Here is an 18,105-nt window from a genome sequence, read left to right on the forward strand (position 1 = left end):
CGGCTCCGAGGGCCTGCTCGCCCCGCCCGTCCCCTGGGCCTCCCAGCGCCTAGAAACTCAGTCTGCAGTGTCACCGGGGTCTTTGTTCTCTGGATACGGTTTCAAACCTACTACAAAGCTATAGTGATCAAAGTGTGGTACTGGCTCACCATAGACATATAGATCAATGGAATAGGATAAGGAGACCAGAAATAAGGCCCCACATTTATGATCATTTGATCCTCCACAAGGAAGCCAAGAGAATTCAACGAGGGAAAGAATAGTCTTTTCAATAAAAGTTAAGGAAATGTGTAGATAGTCACATGCAAAACAAAAGAAATGACCTGTACCTCACACCATATCCAACAAAATGCATCAAAGACCCAAATGAAAAAGCCAAAATGAAACTCCCATTCACTGCTGGTGGGATTGCAAAATGGTGCAAATACTTAGAAAAGAAGTCTGGTGGTTTCTCAAATGACATAGATACCATAAAACCCAGCAATCCATTCTTAGAAATACACTCAAGAGAAATGCTAATATATATCCTCACAAAGACTTGTGAACACTCACTGCAGCGTTGTTCGTCATAGCCCAAACCAGAAGCAACCCAAATGTCCATCAACTGATAAACAGACAAATAAATGTGATACTATATATTTATACAAGATAATGTTCATTCGTAAAAAATGTGGTACTGATACATGTTAAAACATGAATCAACCATGAAGACATTATGATAAGTGAAAGAAGCTAGTCACAAAAGATCATATATTGTATGATTTCATTGACATAGAATGTACAGAACAAATCTATAGAGATAAAAAGATATGAAGGTTAGTGGTTTCCTAGGGCTATTGAACAGGCAGGAAATGAGAAGTGATTGCTGCTGGTGCATCATTTCTTTTGAGGTAATTTTCTAACATCGATTGTGGTAATGGTTGCACAACTCTATGAATATGCTAAAACTACTGATTCACATACATTAGATTCATGAAATGTATAGTATGTGAACTGCCTCTCAGAAAAATTGTTACCAAGAGCTTGCTTTGTCACAATGCTTGCAACTTTGTAACAAAAAGTGTTTGATTAAAGTGCTTTAATTTACCTTTTCATTTTATTTATTCGTTCACTCCCTCAACCTTGCTGTGTGTCACTATGCAAGTGAGAATATTTCTGCCTCATTTTGTCATTTGGTGCTTTCTGTCTATGCTCATGTACCCAGAGAAGACTTGTCCATAGGGACACTGGAATATTTTTAAAATCTAAATTTCTCATAGGATTTCTTTGGTTTTCATTTTACATACAGCTCCTGAGTTTGGGTAGGATGTTTTGCTGAAGGATGGAGGAGGGCAGTGCCCATCACTGGGGTCCTGGTGGGGTTAGGGTGGTCCTTGTATGTTTGTGGCCCTCTGCTCCTCAAACTGGGTTCCCTGGATGCCTACACACTGTACCCTTTGCCATCCTGACATTTGCTTGCAAACCCCCATGGCTCCTACTTGTGAATCCTGTCTTTCCTCCCTCTCCCTGTTCCCAAATGGCTTCAGAGACATGGTGGTGGAGTCAGGCAGGGTGCCACTTTTAATCCACTGTGTCACCATCAAAGACACTCGTGGTCTGTAGTTGCTGCACTAAGTCATCTAAGCTTGATGGCAAACACTGTTATACCCTGTGTATTTCACAGATGATGAGTCAGTCTTGGAAGCTTTGCATATTCTGTCTCTGGCCTGGCTTTCAGGTGACACCCAGATGTAGGGACAACAGGAGCTTGGAGAGAAGGCTCCACCCAACTCTGGTAAGGGGACAGACCCTCCGCTTTGTGGCAGGAGGCCACGGAGTCCTGCTCTGTGCAGGTCCCACCTGTGGGAGCTGTGGGCAGAGAAGGGGGTAGTTAATGATTAGCTCTCTGCAGATGGCGCCCTGCCTCGTGCTGCTGTTTCTACCCTGATGACTCCTATTCCTCCTCCTGCCTAAGGTCATAAATGTTATGCTAAGCCTCTTGCACCTCTTAGCAGACCAAAGTCAAATGCGTCTGTGATGGTTACTTTGTCTATGGGACAGGATCTCTGAGAGCCCAGAGAACTGTCACCATTGCTCCTGGCTGTGTCTGAGGTGGAGTTTCCAGAAAAGATTAGCATATAGGGAAGTGGGCTGTGTTAGTGACCTCCTTATCTCTGAGACACAATACCCAGCACCCACAAGTTAAAGGAGAAGTTTATTGTGGCTCACAGTTTATATAGGTCTCAGTCTATAGTTGACTGGCTCCCAAGCCTGGCATGAGGGACAGCAGAGGCAGAAAACAGAGAGGGAGTGAAGAGTAGGGATAAATAGACCCTGCCAGTCCATGCCCCAGTGCACCTCCTATGGCCAGTCTCCACCTCCAAACATCACACTGAGCTATAAACTCATCAGTAGACAAACCCCCTGGACTGATCCACCCATGCGTATCACACGCTGATGATTCAGCCACCTCCTCAAAGCCCCACTATGAGTGCATGAGGTTTTGGGGACATCTTGATAGAAACCATAACAGGGGTTGAGTGGGTGGACAGCCTTGCCCAAGTGGGGCTTTCCCCTGGCTGCAGAAGATGGGTTGAACTTGCCCTCTGCCTGACCCTTGGGCTGGAGCACCAGCTGACCTGGGTCTGCAGCTTGCACACAGCTGATTGTGGGACTTATCAACCTCCATAGAGTGTATTATGGTTTGTGCCCAAAGTCTCATGTGGGCACAGGTGGGTTTTTCAGAGGTGGCTGGATCTGGGGTGTGCGATGCTAGGATTAAGTGTGCCCCATCCTGGGTGTGAGAGCTACCTGCCCTAAGTGGGGGCAGCCTGGATAGAATATAAGGGGCAGAAAGAGGGCGGCGGCTGCTGCTGCTGTTTGTTGCTTGGTGCTTGCTGCTTTTGCTGCTTCCTACCTTGTGCTTCCACACCATGAACTATCTCTCCTCTGCCATGCCCTCCACCATGCCAGTTTGCCTCACAGCCAGCTGACTACAGGCTGAAACCGCTACAGACTGTGAGTTAAGTAAACCTTTCCTCCTTTAACTTTAGATGCTAGATATTTTGTCTCAGCTACTAAAAAAGTAACTAAGATATTGCTAAACCAATGACTTGCAGTAAATGAACATTTGCATGTTTGCATACATGGGAGATACATCTCCTGTTGGCTATGCCTCTCTTGAAGACTCTATAGCCTCTGACTTCCCAGAGCCTTTCACACATGTGCTGAGCTATCTCCTTGTGTCTACACTGGGCCATCATTGCTCCAGATCGCGCCTACCAATCACTGGTCCATCACCATGGTGACAGAGGGCAGACATGTGTGTGGTCCCCAGAGGTCTGTTAACAGCCTTTAGAGTGATAGCCTTACTCCTGGCTGCCCTTTGCCTTTTGCCCTGGGAGCAGGGTGGGTGGGGAACAGCCCATTCTGCAACAGGAAGCTAACCCAGGAGTGAGGCTGCCATGTGACCACAAAGTGTAGTCTGCAGACCAGCCGCATTAGCAGATGTGCTAGCCAGGCACATGCTCGGGCCCTACTCTAGGACCTGCAGAATCAGAAGCAGCATGGGGTGGGGCTGGGCTGGCAGCCTGTGTCGGAGCAAGCACTCCAAGTGGTCTTGACACACGTCTAAGTTTGAGAACCACTTTTAATCAACCAAGAAACTTCAAAAAAATATTGAAGCAAACAAAGGGACCCAGAAAAAACAGCTGCTTTTGCTGTAGCACTAAGAAAACAGACCCTAAGTCTGATTCTCAGGGCCCCAAGAAGAACTTGACAACTACATTTATCTGTTACCACACCACTGTTAAAAGCCAGGCCACCTCAAGAGGAACTGTCCTAAGAAGCCCCCTGGGCCATGCCCTGAATGCAAAGGAGACCACTGAAGATGGGTCTGCCCTCTGAAGCGAAGGCCCCAGAGCTCAGACCCATCCTGTTAGTCCAACAGAAATGAGGGGACCCTCTGCTTTCTCCCTCTGGCCAGACTGTCACCTCCATGGAGAAGCCCCGGGTAATCATGACTACAGAGGAAAAAGAAAACAACCTGTTGCTAGACACAGGTGCAAGTCTCTTGGTCCATCTTTTCAATCCAGGCCTTCCTTCCAGCCGTCACACTTCAATGAAAGGAGTCACTGGTGAGGAGATAATACGCTATTTTTCACAACCCTTAGGCTGTAACTACTTGTTAGATCCTTCTTGAGTATCTCTGTCTTCCTGAGAAACCACTTTGAAGATACCACCATGTATTACAGCAGCCATTGATATTTTCCTACTAATCTGTCCATAACTCTGTAATGTTTGTATTGTTCCTATGCAATTTTGTAAATGGATGTATGTTTATTATTATGTGTTTCCTACAACAACCATTGAGAATAGTTAATGATTATTCAATTGGTCACTCATGTATAGCTCTATTTTCTTTAGAAGCTACTTTGAAGATACCAAAGTATAGTACAACAACTATTGATAATCTCCTACAACTTTTGTCTGTAACTCACTATTCTTTGTCTGTTTGTCTTCCTGAGAAACTATCTTATAGATAACAATATGTAAAAAAACAACCATTGATAATTTCCTACCACTTTGTCTGTAATTTGGTAAACCCCACCATTACTATGTTATCCTTCTTTAACTCTTTAAAATTAAAAAAAAAAAAAAAATTGAAGCCTGTCCCAGGAAGGAGCTGGAGCCAACTTGGTCTGCTCAATTTTTTAAACTTCAGAAATTTTATGAGTCAGACATTTAACACAGCCATTATAAAAAATTATATTGCACATAAACTTACAAGCAAATAAACTTTATTAAAAATGAAAGTAGCAGCAGGCACAATGATGCATATATACCTGCAGTCCCAGCCCCTCAGGAGACTGAAGCAGGAGGGTCACAAGTTCTAGGCCAGCTGGGGCAACTTAGAGAGGTCCTGTTTCAAAATAAAAAATTGTGATTGTAAGGGCTGAGGGTGTAGCTTGGTGATAGAGCCCTTGCCTACTATGTGCAAAGGCTGTGTTCAATTCCCAGTACCAGCCAAAGAAAAGCTAAAGTAGTAGTAACTATCCAAAACCCACCATGTCCAAACTATCTTACTACCTTCTGTTGTTACTGTGTTCTTGACATTGCATCTAGTTTCTCTGCACGGTGAGAACACTTACTACTCATTCACCATGAGCATCTTTCCCAGCTGTGTCCAGGGTAAGCACATCAGTACCGTATTTCCCTCAAAACAAGAGTAGCCAGAGAATAAACCTTGATATCATTTTTCCAGATGCTCGTAATATAAACGCTACCCTCAAAATAAGCCCCAGTTAAGATCATCAGCCAGACAGGTGCATTTAGTACATCTCTTGCAACACACAGCAGATGTATTGAATTATAAAATATTAACATATAATTAAATATGAATAATATTATTGACAATACTTGAAATAAATGCTAGTATAAATTATAATGAAGTGTTAGTGACTTTCTAAGCAGGAGCCTTTGGAGGCCTGTGTAAACAGATGAACTCCAGACACGTTGCCAAATGAGCAGTCGGAGCACAGACACAAGGCGTGAACCATGTGTGCACATGGTAATGAGCGGATGTGGTTGTGTCTAAGCTGAATCTTCAAAACTCAGTACACCGTGTGTTGTAACAAGTGTACTTAACGCACTTGTGTGAAATAAACATTTTCTGAATTTTGGCACCTGAAATTTTTCTTCGCTTTTGTGTGGACCGTCATTCTTAACTGTTATCATTTTTGTCGCTACTCCGGTCTCAGAAGTTTTCAGTTAACACTTGATTTATGATAGATATAAAGGGAGTAAATGTATATTGTTGTATGTGAAAAAACAAGACATCTTCTGAAGATAAGCCCCATTGTATCTTTTGCAGCAAAAAATTAATATAGACTCCATCTTATTTTCAGAGAAATGCGGCAGCTTGAAATTGGCCCTACGGTTATCCAATAATGCACTGGATGGTGAGTGGTGCCAAAGCCTCCTCCCCTCTCACGCCCTCCTGACCTGGGGCCCTCCCGGGCTTCTACAGTCCCCAGCCATCCCTTTCCCTGCGCAGCGATTGGAGCGGCCCTGGAAGCGGGGGTGGTCCAAGCACACAACTTGCACCCTGTGGGGCCTGGCGTTGGAAATCTTCCATCTCTCTCTGTTCTGGGGCAGGACAGAGACTGAGTTCACACTGCTGTTCTTATTCCAAAGGCAGAAGGACACTGCTCCTTGAGGGTTTGCTCTGACGCTGAGTCCTAAAAGGGCTTTGTTTGCACAGGGGATATCTGAGCTGTTCTGTGACCCCGCAGTGTCCTCCCCACCTCTTTCTTGCCGACCCAGGGCACTTTGGGTCCACACGGCCACTTCTGGCAGAGGCATCAGAGAAAAGCCAAGGAGTGGTGAAAAGCCAGGTCTGCGGGCCACAATAATCCTGAGAGGGCGAGGAGTTGGGGAAGAGCTTGCACTGGGGGGAACAACTTCCTCCTGCATGGGGGCTGCCTGAGATATGGCTTCCAGAAAGAAGGGGGAAGCTGTCTGGCTGGGCAGGCAAGGACGGAGAGAAGGTCCAGGGGTCTCGGGAGAAAACAGCAAAGAGACATAGGATCAGAAGTACAGGGTGAGCCACGCAGAGAAAGAGGGCAGCCTGTGCGCCGAGGCCTGGAGCCTACCGGGAGAGGGGAGACCACATCCCTCAGTAGCTTCCCTCATAGTATGGCATGACAGCCCGGGCTGTGGGTCTCCAGGGCAGGCAGCTGAAGCTCAGCAGTGGGCAGCAAAAGGATCAGAGAAGGTGAGCTCTGGCATCATGGGGCAGGTGGACTCAGGACACCCCCACATATGACTGCTGGCTGGTCCTGGGGGCCACCGCACAGTGTCTCCCACTCGGGGATGATGGCTGGGCAGCATACTTCTGCCGCTTTTGGCTGAATGGTGGCCTGTGTGGCAGACATAGCAGGATGGGGGCAGGAAGGGGATACATTTGTGTGTAGCTCCGCATTCTGGTGGGAGGAGATGAATAAGTTACAGTGTGAGAACTCTGGAGGTGCAGAGGATAAGCTCATGGTGTTCTTCAGATGTGGCACGAGAATATTTCAGGTCCTGGTTGGCAGATGGCCTTTTGCCATCGGGAGCTATCACTGACTTCCAAAACCAGGAGTCAGACAGGTTGCCAGAGCTCAGGCATGCGTGGTCAGCTGGAAAGGAAGACTGACTTGTTGACCACGGAGGGCATGGTACATGGAGGAGCATATGGGCATCAGGAATGACCCATTCTGAAGAAGGAAGCTACTGGCAGTTGTGAATGGAGACAGATAGGACAGATGGAGTGTCCTAAGAATGTCCCACCCTCGCTGTGCTGCTTGGAGGAGCAGGGTTGCAACTCTGTGAATGACCTCTCCTGCCAGCTGGCCCCTCACAGGTTTTGCAAGGGAAGTGGCTGCCCACCCAGCTGTGGGCTCAGCCGTGGTGGTGGTTGCAGCTGTTTGCCACCTCTGCAGTCCCAAGCCATCCTCGCTGGGGGAGGCCAGGTCTGAGAGCAAGTGCAGTGGCATCGGAGGAGGTCTTGATGCTATCCAAAGTGACTTCACTGAGATCTGAGGGAGGCTCAGGCCACCTCAAGGCCAAGGTCACTGCCAGAAGTGCAGCATGTCCAGAAAACCAGCTCCTCCACCATCTCCTTGGATACAGGGTCAAGGGACTCCAAGAAACTCTTCAGAGAAAAAATACAAACTGCTAAAAAAAGAACAAAAAATGCCAAAACTGCAACAACAAAACTCCATAATACAAGAGCTCTTGGACACAAATGTCCAACTTCTCCAGTGATTTTAAAAAGAAAGAGAGAATCAATATTGAAATGCCATTTTCTACTTCTGTTGACAAAGTCAAATGAGAATAATAAACACTGAGTCTCATGAAACAATTATTGATGGGTACCAAATGGTAGGGAATGGATTGTTTAACAGAGTGTTATTCTTGATGGTTAAAACTTAAAGTACACTGTATGTCAAATAATAGAATGATACTAAACAAATTATTATAAATCCACATTATGAAACACTGTTAGCTATTTATATCATCCTGAAAACAAATATCTACCATCATATAAACTATCTGTGGAATAATATTACTTAATAAGGTAAAATTATTTAATAAGGTAAAAATGGAAATTTAAAAATAGATGATATATGGGTTAATATGATCCCATTGATGTTAAATATATGTGGGTGATAAAAACATATGGTGAGTCCTGCCGCCAAGTGGCATCCAATAGAGAGAGAGAGGCAGGGATCTTCAATATGAGAGGCAATTTGTGGAGTCTTATTGGCAGTGTGTGACATGCTTCAACTTGTTTGGGGGAGTCAGGTGTGAGTGCCAGTGAAGAGAAAGTATATTTTAAAGTATGCTATAAATCACGGATCATGGACCATGCATTAACATGAAATTTTGTCAATTTCATTGGAGTTTCAAGCTCCTGCTGCTTTAGATTCTAGCTTTTTAAGAATTGTCATCATGGAAGATGAAACTTGGGTCTGTGCTTATTTATGATCTTGAGACCAACGCTCAGAGTTCTCAATAGAAATCACCCAGTTCTTCTCATGCTAAAAAATGTATCGATCAAGATCCAACATCAAAGTCATGTTGATTGTGTTTTTTTACCTTTATTGAATTATATAAACTGAGTTTGTAACCAGGAATACCATGGTGAACTCTGAGTATCATAAGGGCTTACTAGGGCATTTAGGAAATGATGTGCATAGAAAATAGCCGGAGAAATGGGCAAATGGTTTCACCTTCCATCTTGACAATGCTGTGTGTCACACAATGGTGCTGGTTCAACAACTTCTGTTAAATAAAAACATTACAGTGTGTTCTTATCTACCTTATTCACTGGACCTGGCACCATGCAACTTCTGGATTTCCCTCAAAATCAAAATGACCATGAAAGGCCAACATTTCAAATCTATTTGGGACTTGGAAGCAGCTACAACAGTGTAACTAAAGACACTCATGAAAGAGGACTTCCAGAACTGCTTCAGAAAGTTGCAAGAATGATGAGGTAAGCATGTTTGAAACTAGAGGGAAGATTTTTAAAAAGAATTGATGGCAATATGTCTTTATAAAAAATTCAAGCATATACCACACTGATCACACCTCACTGTGTATGTGTATATATCTGTACACACACACACACACACACACACACACACACACACACACACAAATGTGTATATATGGAATTTAACATTTTTAAAAGAGATTTTAAATGTCCTGAGTTCTGGCCATACCACAAAGCAATTAAATCTTAGTAATGTGTCAGGCAGGACCTGGCTGTCAATCTGCAAAGTGCCCCCAAGTGGTTACACTGTGTAGCCAGAGTTGACAATCCCTGCTGTAACTGTAAGCCCTGCTCTGGATTCTCCACCTCACCTCCAAAATTAAAACACTACCTATGTGTTTCCCACTTGGTTTCTTTTTGAGCATGTGATGTTCAAGGCGTGGAGTGTAGCAAGACTGATTTGCTGCAGAGAAGTCGGCACATCTTCCTAGGCAGGGGTCTGCAAGGTCTTAGAAGCCTGCCTGCTTCTAAACGTTAAGCTGGACCTCATTTACGGCCTCGTGCTTTACAAAAAGGAGTAAGAAATGAGGCATCCTGTTAGTTGAGGCTTTCCAGAGAATCAGAACCAAGAGGTTATGCAGAGATGTGTTGAAAGGTCTGCTTTCAAGGACTGGCTTACACAGCAGGGTGGGACGTCTTCTACAGAGCCCCTCCCACCCCACCCAGCCCAGGCCCACCCAAAACTCTCCGTGGCACAGGATCTGCCTGAGATTTCCATCCGCTGCCTAGCACAGCTGCTCAGGAGGTGTGGAGAGGGTGTGTTGCTTGAGCAGTCACTGCTGCCAGCTGCTGCGCTGACTCTGGCCTCATTCTGCTCCAGGCTGGCAGGTGGGAGAAAGCCTGGCTATGTGCAGTGTGCAAGGACAGAGTTGGGATGAGGAGTTGGGGTCTGGGTTCAGATTGCAAGCTCCTGCTTTCCAGCCTTTGATTCACTTTTCTACTGTGGGTTAGGAATGGAAAATCTCCCAGTTTGTCCCGTGGTTGTGTCTGGATCTCAACCAGCTGCACAACGGCATCTTTAGCAAACACCTGCCCTCTGCCAGGGGACTGCAGTGGGATTGGTCTGAGGAGCTGCCAGAGTCCCAGAGGGCATGTGGCCTGGCTGAGCACCCCTGCAAGCTCAGAGCAGGGAATGCAGTTGGGGAATGGTGGGTCTCCAGTAGGAGCTGGTGGCACCAATCAAAATCAGCAACCCTGGGAACAGGTTGGAAATGAAACTTCCCAGGCTCCACCCACCTGTGCTTGCTGAATCAGATTCCTGTGGTTGCTCTCAGATGACCTTCAAGGAGATTCCAGCTAAAACTAAAGAACCACTATTCTAGGACAGTAGTTCTCAACTCATCTTCCTTATAGCTCCTGGGGAGACTTGTATGGAAAACAGGACCAGGGCTTGGCCCTGCTGGGTAACCCAGATTCGGTGGCCTCCAGAGAGGCAGAGTCTACATCCTCAGAGTTCTGCAGACAATCCTAGTACTGAAAACCATAGTTTAAAAAGAGAAATAGTTTAGGTGGATGCCTAGAGAAGCAATATGTGCGCGCGCACACACACACACACACACACACACACACACACACACACACACACACACACACACACACACACACACACACACACACACACACACACACACTGCAGAGCCCCGGCAAGCTGAGGAGTACTACAGGATGTAGGATGTTTATGACATGATGGAATTTGTCTCTTTCATTAGTGACCTTTGGATAGATTGAATCATTTCCTTTGGAAACTTAAAGAAAAATGCTTCAATTGTTTCTTAAGTCCTCTTCATCTTTGAAAATATTTTGCAAAGCATCATTTCTCTGATCTGGAAGTTGCAAACTTCCTCTGGATGCTGTCTCTACTGACCTCAGCAGACAGCAATATAAGGCTGCGGGAAACTCTCAAGGTAATGGGAAAAATTCTGGCACTGAAATGGGGTGGGGGTCTCTTCGATGTCACCCACTGCAGCCCCGCCCCCTCTGCTTCTCAGCTGTAGAGCGGAGATCCAGAAAACATCTAAGAGCCTCCAAACATTAATAGCTGAACTGGGAAGGGTGCCACACTTTTACTGCCTCCTTCAGCTCCATTTTTCACCAAATCACACTGTGTAGACAATATACATTTCCCTGGGAGCTCTTGGGTGTCGCCGATTGCAGCCCTAAGATATCTAGCCTCTTGGGTCACCATGGCAAAGTTTGAGTCCTATTCAAGAAGGGAACAGTTGTGAGAGTTTTGGAAAGTTACTTAACCTCTCTGTGCATCAGTTTCTTCATCTGTACAATGGGGGTTCTCCTGAGAATTAAGTGGGGTGATTCCGATAAAGCATTTGAAACAGGGTCTCCACATCTTAGTGCATGGTGCTCATTTCTACGTCTGAGAGGCAGCTTGTCCTACTGTTGAGGTGCTAGCCTTTCTGTCCTTTATCTTAGCCCTTCATCCCCTCTTGAGGATCCATTTCCCATGAAGTGGCTTGGGAGTCTGTGTTCTGTGCCAGAGGGTACAGGGCTTCAGAGCCAAGTGCTGGGAAATGCTGCTCGGCTGTGGGGCTGAGGGAGGACACAAGTGTGGCCCTGGATGCAGCAGAGAAGGGCTCTTCAGGGAGAAGTGGATGAGCTCTCTTGCTGAGAGCATTGCTACTTAGCCAGCAGGTCACCAGACTCGGCCAGCTGAGCCACTGGGGTGATCAGCTCCCTCCTAGCAGAGCGGGGGCTCTTGGTGTGGCTGTCAGAGGACTCTTGCACCCTCACCAGGCACTTGGTTGTACCTGCTGCCCAGACATGGTTCTCAGCACCTCGTCCTCCGCTCAAGCCTCCGTCTCCACCTACTCTACCCTCTCTCCCCAGGCCCTCATCCTCCACAGAAATCAGAAATCAACGCCTCCTTTCCCCGTCCGTCTCCTTGGAGCCTCACTGGAAGCTAGATTCTTAGTCACAGTGATCCTGCCTGAGAAGATGAGGAGTGGAAATGGGTCCCTGAGGCACCACCTTCAGGAAACCAAGCTGGTATTTAGCACGACTTCCTCAGATCAAAATGCCACTCTGAAAGGGATGACTCGTGGGTGGCAGAAACGTTCAGCACCTTAACAGGCTAGAGGGAGAGCGCTGCCCCTGGTCAGGTGACCCGTGGAGTGGGGGAAGCTCTGACCCCCGTGCTCCTCTCTCCTTCCTGACCTCTGTGAATACAGTGCAGCCTCAGACCTGGTGGTCATGGCCACCCGTGTCCTTTTTCCTAATTTCCCGGTACCTGCAGCCATGAGTCCATGGCTGCTCCTACAAAAATACTTGTACTTTGCCTACATCCTGCCATGTTCTTTACAAGGAGCCCAGGGGGCTGGGGATTTAGCTCAGCAGCAAAAGCACCTGCCTGGCAAGCGCAAGGTCGTGAGTTCGGTTCCCGGTACCGGAGAAAAACCAAAAAAAAAACAAAAAAAAAAACCAAAGAGCCCAGATTATGCAGACAGGACCCCACCTCGTCATCTTCCAGTAGCTCAAGACCCATCAGGGCTGTGTCACCCCACACTGACTTCCCTTTCTCCATTCGCCTCTTGCAGAAAGAGAAACCAGAAAGCAGAAACGTCAAGCGTGGGTCAGCTAATCGTGGCCGGCCAGGAGTTGCGCAGAAGAGGCCGGGTCCTGGCTGTTGCCTGAGGTCCCTGGCTACAGCCCAGGCCGGGAGGGGGCAGTGCTGAGGGTCAGCCTGGCACTGCCCAGGAGTGGAGTCGAAGAGGCCTGGTTGGATAGCTGCGGGCGGGGAAGCAGAGAAGTGGGTCAGTTGGGGTGTTGTCCTCTCCTGCAGTGACTACACAAATGAACAGTGGAAACAGGCGGGGGTCACCAGTCCTCCGCTCACCCCATCAGATGTTTTTACTTTTCCGAGTCACTTTCCGGGCCTGATGACAATTATTGTGCAAAAGCGTTGCATGCCGGGGACATAGCCCACCCTGCCGATTGCACTGTCCTCCGTGGCCTGACAGCCACAGGTCTGCGTGTGGCCACACACGGCGTGGTGGTTTGCCAGCTCACAGCCTCTGCCGGGGCCCTGGGCAGTGCCAATAGCAGTGATGAGCATGCCCGTTTCCTGCGACTTGCGTGTGGGCGATGGTTCTTATTATCTGAAATGTTTACTCATCTGTTAAACATTGAACCTCTTGTATTTTTTGCACTTCCTTGAGAAGTAGGAAGGTTGGGAGGTGACTGCGTCCATTCTTTTGTTTGCTAATTATAGCTCCTCAGCTTGAATTTTGTCTGGGTCTTCAGCGTCCCTGTACCTGCGACTCTGTGTATGCTGTCTGCCCAGGTGAGCCTGGATTTACCCAGGACAGGAAGCTTTTGGGGCTTCCAGGCCCTCATTGTTAAATCCAGGATGAGCTGTTCACCATATTTTTATCTTTTCAGAGATAGGAGTCCCACTAAGTTGCCCAGGCTGGTAAGCCTCCTGTCTCAGCCTCCTGAGGGCTGGGATGACAAGTGTGGGCTACCACATCTGTGTCAGTCTTAACTATTTTCCAATGTACACGGCAGTGGCTATAAGGGCATTTACAATATTGTGCAATCATCACCACTATGGATTTCCTGAGGCGTTTTCACAATGCAGGAATGTCGTGGGCTTGTGCTTACACACGTCAGTGATATAGTCAGTGGCTGTGGCCTTGTACACGTGACCTCTCCTGTCCCCTCAGCCTGTGCAACTAGGACACAGACACTCCAGGTGAGGTTGGGAGAGCATGGTCAGCATCTCCTGTGGAGGGTTCGCAGGAGACACAAGCCTGTGCTGCCCCTTGGCCGAAGTGAAGGCCCCTGTGCTCTGTCTAGGAGACCCTGTGCACCATGACATGAGCCAGACCAAGACCTGGGGCTTCCCAGGATTAGGGGGGAGGCAGGAAGGGGGTGTTGCAGCCATGGGCCCACCAAGCTCTCCAGTGCACACCCCTGGAATCCCTCTTCTCTCCTCCCCACCTTCTAGTCTCTAGCAATTTGTGCCCCACAGACAACTGAAGGTTGAGCTACTGTCTCTCTGAGCATGTGGGTGTGGATCACCTGCTTCACCTCGGAGGGAGCAGGGCCTTAGGGCTCCCATCTTGTGTACTCTGAGGAAGAGAGGAAAAGCTTCTGAAGATGAAATAATTATGATGAGTTGTGTCCTTTTGTTTTTCTTTTGATGTGCTAAGGATTGAACCCAGAGCCTTTGCACTGAACTACATCCCCAGCTTGTCAATCTGTCCATCTGTTTCTCTCTCTGTCTCTTTCTTTCTTTCTCTTTCTTTTCTATTCTTTTCCCCCAGGCTGTCTGAGAACTTGTGATCCTCCTGCCTCAGCCTCCCAGAGTGTTGAGATTACAGGGATGCAGCAGCATGCCTCATGGATGAGTTGTATTTCATGCAACACTTTCTAAGGACCAGAAGCTCTGCCAAGCCCTCAACTCTGACTGGGCCCCACACCCGCTGACTGGCAGAGATAGGTTGTCCTGTCCTTGCAGGTTCTGCACTTCTGCTGATCCAAAAAAGATCACATTCCTTCCTGCCAACTGTGGTAAGGCAGGAGTGAGTTCAGTGGAATGAGAAGTGGGCTGAGTGGCCAGGAAACAGAACCAGGGGAGAGATCTGGGCCCAATATGGGAGCGGCTATAGGCTTTGCGAGGAGGAAGAGGAAAAACTTCAGGGTCCTGCAGAAGGGGTGCTGTGACCAGCGGTCATGGAGGAGCAGCACGGTGAGGCTGGGGGCTGGGGATGCTGGAATTTGGTGGAAAGGACCTGCTAGCAGGGTCACCTGGCTGGGGAGAGCATTGGCAGGAGGCCGAGCTGGACAGGCAGTGTACTGAGAAGTGCTCTGCTGAGTACTTCTGGGTGGATGAGGGTGACCTCAGAGCTCAAAGTCATCTGGAGAGGCTCAGCACCGGGGCAGGCGACAGCAGTCCCAGAGGAACATCTCCTTGTTTACTCACCAGAGCGCATGTACCAGCGCCTGGCCAGGTGTTCTGCCTGGAATAATGCATGACCAACACAGTCTCCCCAGCCGTCCCAGCTCCCCGAGCCCCCCGTGCAATGGAGATGAGTAATTTCATCTGACTTCACCATGACATCAACTGGCCCATCTCCTGCAGGAGCTTTTGTCGGCTGCCTGCCCTTCGGGTCATATTTATATTTATGTCTCATTTTTTCTCCTCCTCCGTGGGTTGTGGTTTTCCGGGAGAAGTAAATTCTGCTGCAGGAGAACATAGAAAATCCAATTGTTCAATAGATGATAAACCCACTTCCTCTCTCTTTTTTTTTCTCAAAAGATGAGTTGTTAAATCACATGTCAGAAGTGACCATCATGCTTGAAATACCAGACTTCCCACGTTTATGCCTCATGTGTATCTGCGGCTCGTGTGCCTGATGGTCCACCTGTTTTGCCTTTGGTGACGTTAGTCTTCTAGGCAGCAGATTTGTCTCTCCAGAGAGTAAATGTCTGCTCTGGCATGTGCAGGACCACTCCTCCCTGAAGTCTTACCTCCCAACCCCCATCCACACATCCTCCACCAGGCAGCACTGTGAAGGATGCTGTTCCCCTCACTGCCTTGATCACTCCTCAGCATCCTGCAGCCCAGCCCGCCCCATCTCCCTTCTGCTTTGGCCCTGTGTGACCCCTCTGCTGCCTGCTGTCCCTGTGGGTGCCTGCCTATGATCTGGGAGCTCACATCCCTGGGTGTGGTGCTGCCTGTGGCCTGGAGTAATAGGAGCAAATTACTGTGAGAGAGGAGCACACTTGCTCTGCCCCTACTCTGATGATTCTGCAGTCCTTCCACCTGGAGGGCATCTCTAGCCATGGGCTTCCTGGGCAGGGCTCCCTTTCTGACTTCCTGTACACTGGCACATGGCCTGGTGCTAGGGGAAGCATTCAGGAAGCACTTGTGGAGCAAAAGTTAGTTGGAGACTGAACTGAACTTGCTCACAGTAACACTAAAAAGATCACTGGGCACTCTGTGTACCAGGACCGCTCTGTCCCTTACTCTGTAAAGACAGTGTTCCTAAAAGTCTCAGGAAGAATGTCCACTCTGAAACAGCCACCACCTGCACACTGTGCTCATCTTTCAGGGATTCCAAAAGTTTGTGGAAGTTGTTGTTTTTGCTTGGAGGTTTATAGACATGCAAAGGTGTAGAATGCAAGAGCTGGGAAGGACTTGATATCATTTTACCTTTAGGGGGAAACCATGGTCCAGAGAGACAGAACAACTTATGCAGGTGAGTCAATGGTCTTCCCTGTCCTCAGATTCTGCATACAGACATAGTGGTGTCTGACCAGGTCAGAGTACAGAGGAATCAGGGGAACGTCATAACCTTTGTCACTGGCCTGTGTATACAACCTTGCTTCTCCTCTTCTTGGAACAGGTGAGCAGAAGTCAGAGCTGAGATCAATGCTGACTAAACCTGATACTTATTGTCCCTTACCATGGTACAGAATATCAGGGAAGATTCTTCAAGGGATGAAGGAATGGTGAGTGTTTCAGAAGACCTGCAGAAAATATGAATTGAACTCAGCAAGCCTCATGAGGGTCACGGGTGAGAAGGTCCCAGGATGAAGGAGGCAGACCTGACAGCACCCACCACATTTCCCTAATACCTGGCGCCTAGTAAACACTGCTCAAGACACACTTGTTGAGTTGAAATGATGTAAAGTCTCTTCCCTTTGGCAATTTGTCAACACTGAAGTGATACAGAGAGGATAGCAAGGTCCCCATGCTGCCCACAAAGGTACACACACAGGAAAATAGTCAAATGTCCCCAAAGGAAGACTGTATCTGCCCCCATGGGGACCAGATGTGGGTGGGTACATATAGGACACTGGAAATATATCTATTATGCTTGATTTCTTGATAAAAAGGAAAATGAAGGAAGAACTAAAACAAATATGATAATATATATTTATTTATTCTGAGTGAGGGGACATAGGTATTTTTTCTATTAGCTTCTGTAATTTTTTTCAAGGTTTGAGATTTTCAAATAATACTATAGTAATAAGTTCTAAAGTAACTATTTTAGATTCAACTTGGGATCTGGTATTGGGGGTTCCCGAGACTACATTCAGGTTTGACGATCTGGTAGGATTCAGAATTTGGAGGTGCTGTCATCTTACAGCTACAGTGTGTGACAGTGAAAGGTACAGAAATATCAGAGGAAAAAATGTACAGAAGGAAGAGCCCAGGTGAGAATAAGCACAACTTCCAGTCACTCCCTCATGGTGAAGTTGAACAGGAAGGATGTAACTCTTCCAAATGCTGTATGACAGCACTCACACAGAAGCTCACCAGTCTTGCGTCCTAGTCCTTTCTCTGTTTCTGTAACAGAATATCTAAGGTCGGTAACATATAAAGAAAAGAAACTCATTTAACTCACTGTTTTAGAGCCTGAGGGTCCAAAATCAGGCTGTCCCATCTATTAGGTCTCTGGTCAGGGCCATGGCTGTGTTACAGCATGGTGGGCAGCAATATGGTGGAGCTGTGTGTGATATATGGCAGGACAGGAAGAGAGGGACTCAGGAGGGAGCCTGGCTCTTTGTATCACAACCTGCTCTTGGAGGAGCTACGAGGACCCTGCAAAAACTCACTAGTCTCTGACTTGATCATCTTGAAGCTGCTTAAAGTGTCCACTTCTCCCCTTACCCCCACATGGGGAGCAAGTGGACAGCACACAAAATGTTTGGGGACAAAACCTTTATACCACAGTACTCAGTGCCCAGGCCTTAGCTACTCCTCTCTGCCCTCTCCGGAGGTTAGACAGACATGGTGCAGCCCAAGACCCCACTCATTAATTGCATCATTAACATTAAGCTCTCTGGTGTGGTGCAAGACACACAAAGATAAGAATTATATTCTAGGTGTTTTTTTCAGGGTTAGATCTGACAGGGCAGGGAAAGTTTCTAGCTCCCAGTAAATTGAGAGAAGCTAACAGTATCTACATATGTGTGCCAGGTTCTGAAGCCGGGAAACGGCAACATCCGACAGGGGCAGGGAGATGCCAGGCCTAGAAGGAGATTTAGCAGCCAAGCTAGGA

Source organism: Chinchilla lanigera, unplaced genomic scaffold, assembly GCF_000276665.1.
Source record: "Chinchilla lanigera isolate Chin_1 unplaced genomic scaffold, ChiLan1.0 scaffold00015, whole genome shotgun sequence".
In the NCBI taxonomy this organism is placed as follows: domain Eukaryota; kingdom Metazoa; phylum Chordata; class Mammalia; order Rodentia; family Chinchillidae; genus Chinchilla; species Chinchilla lanigera.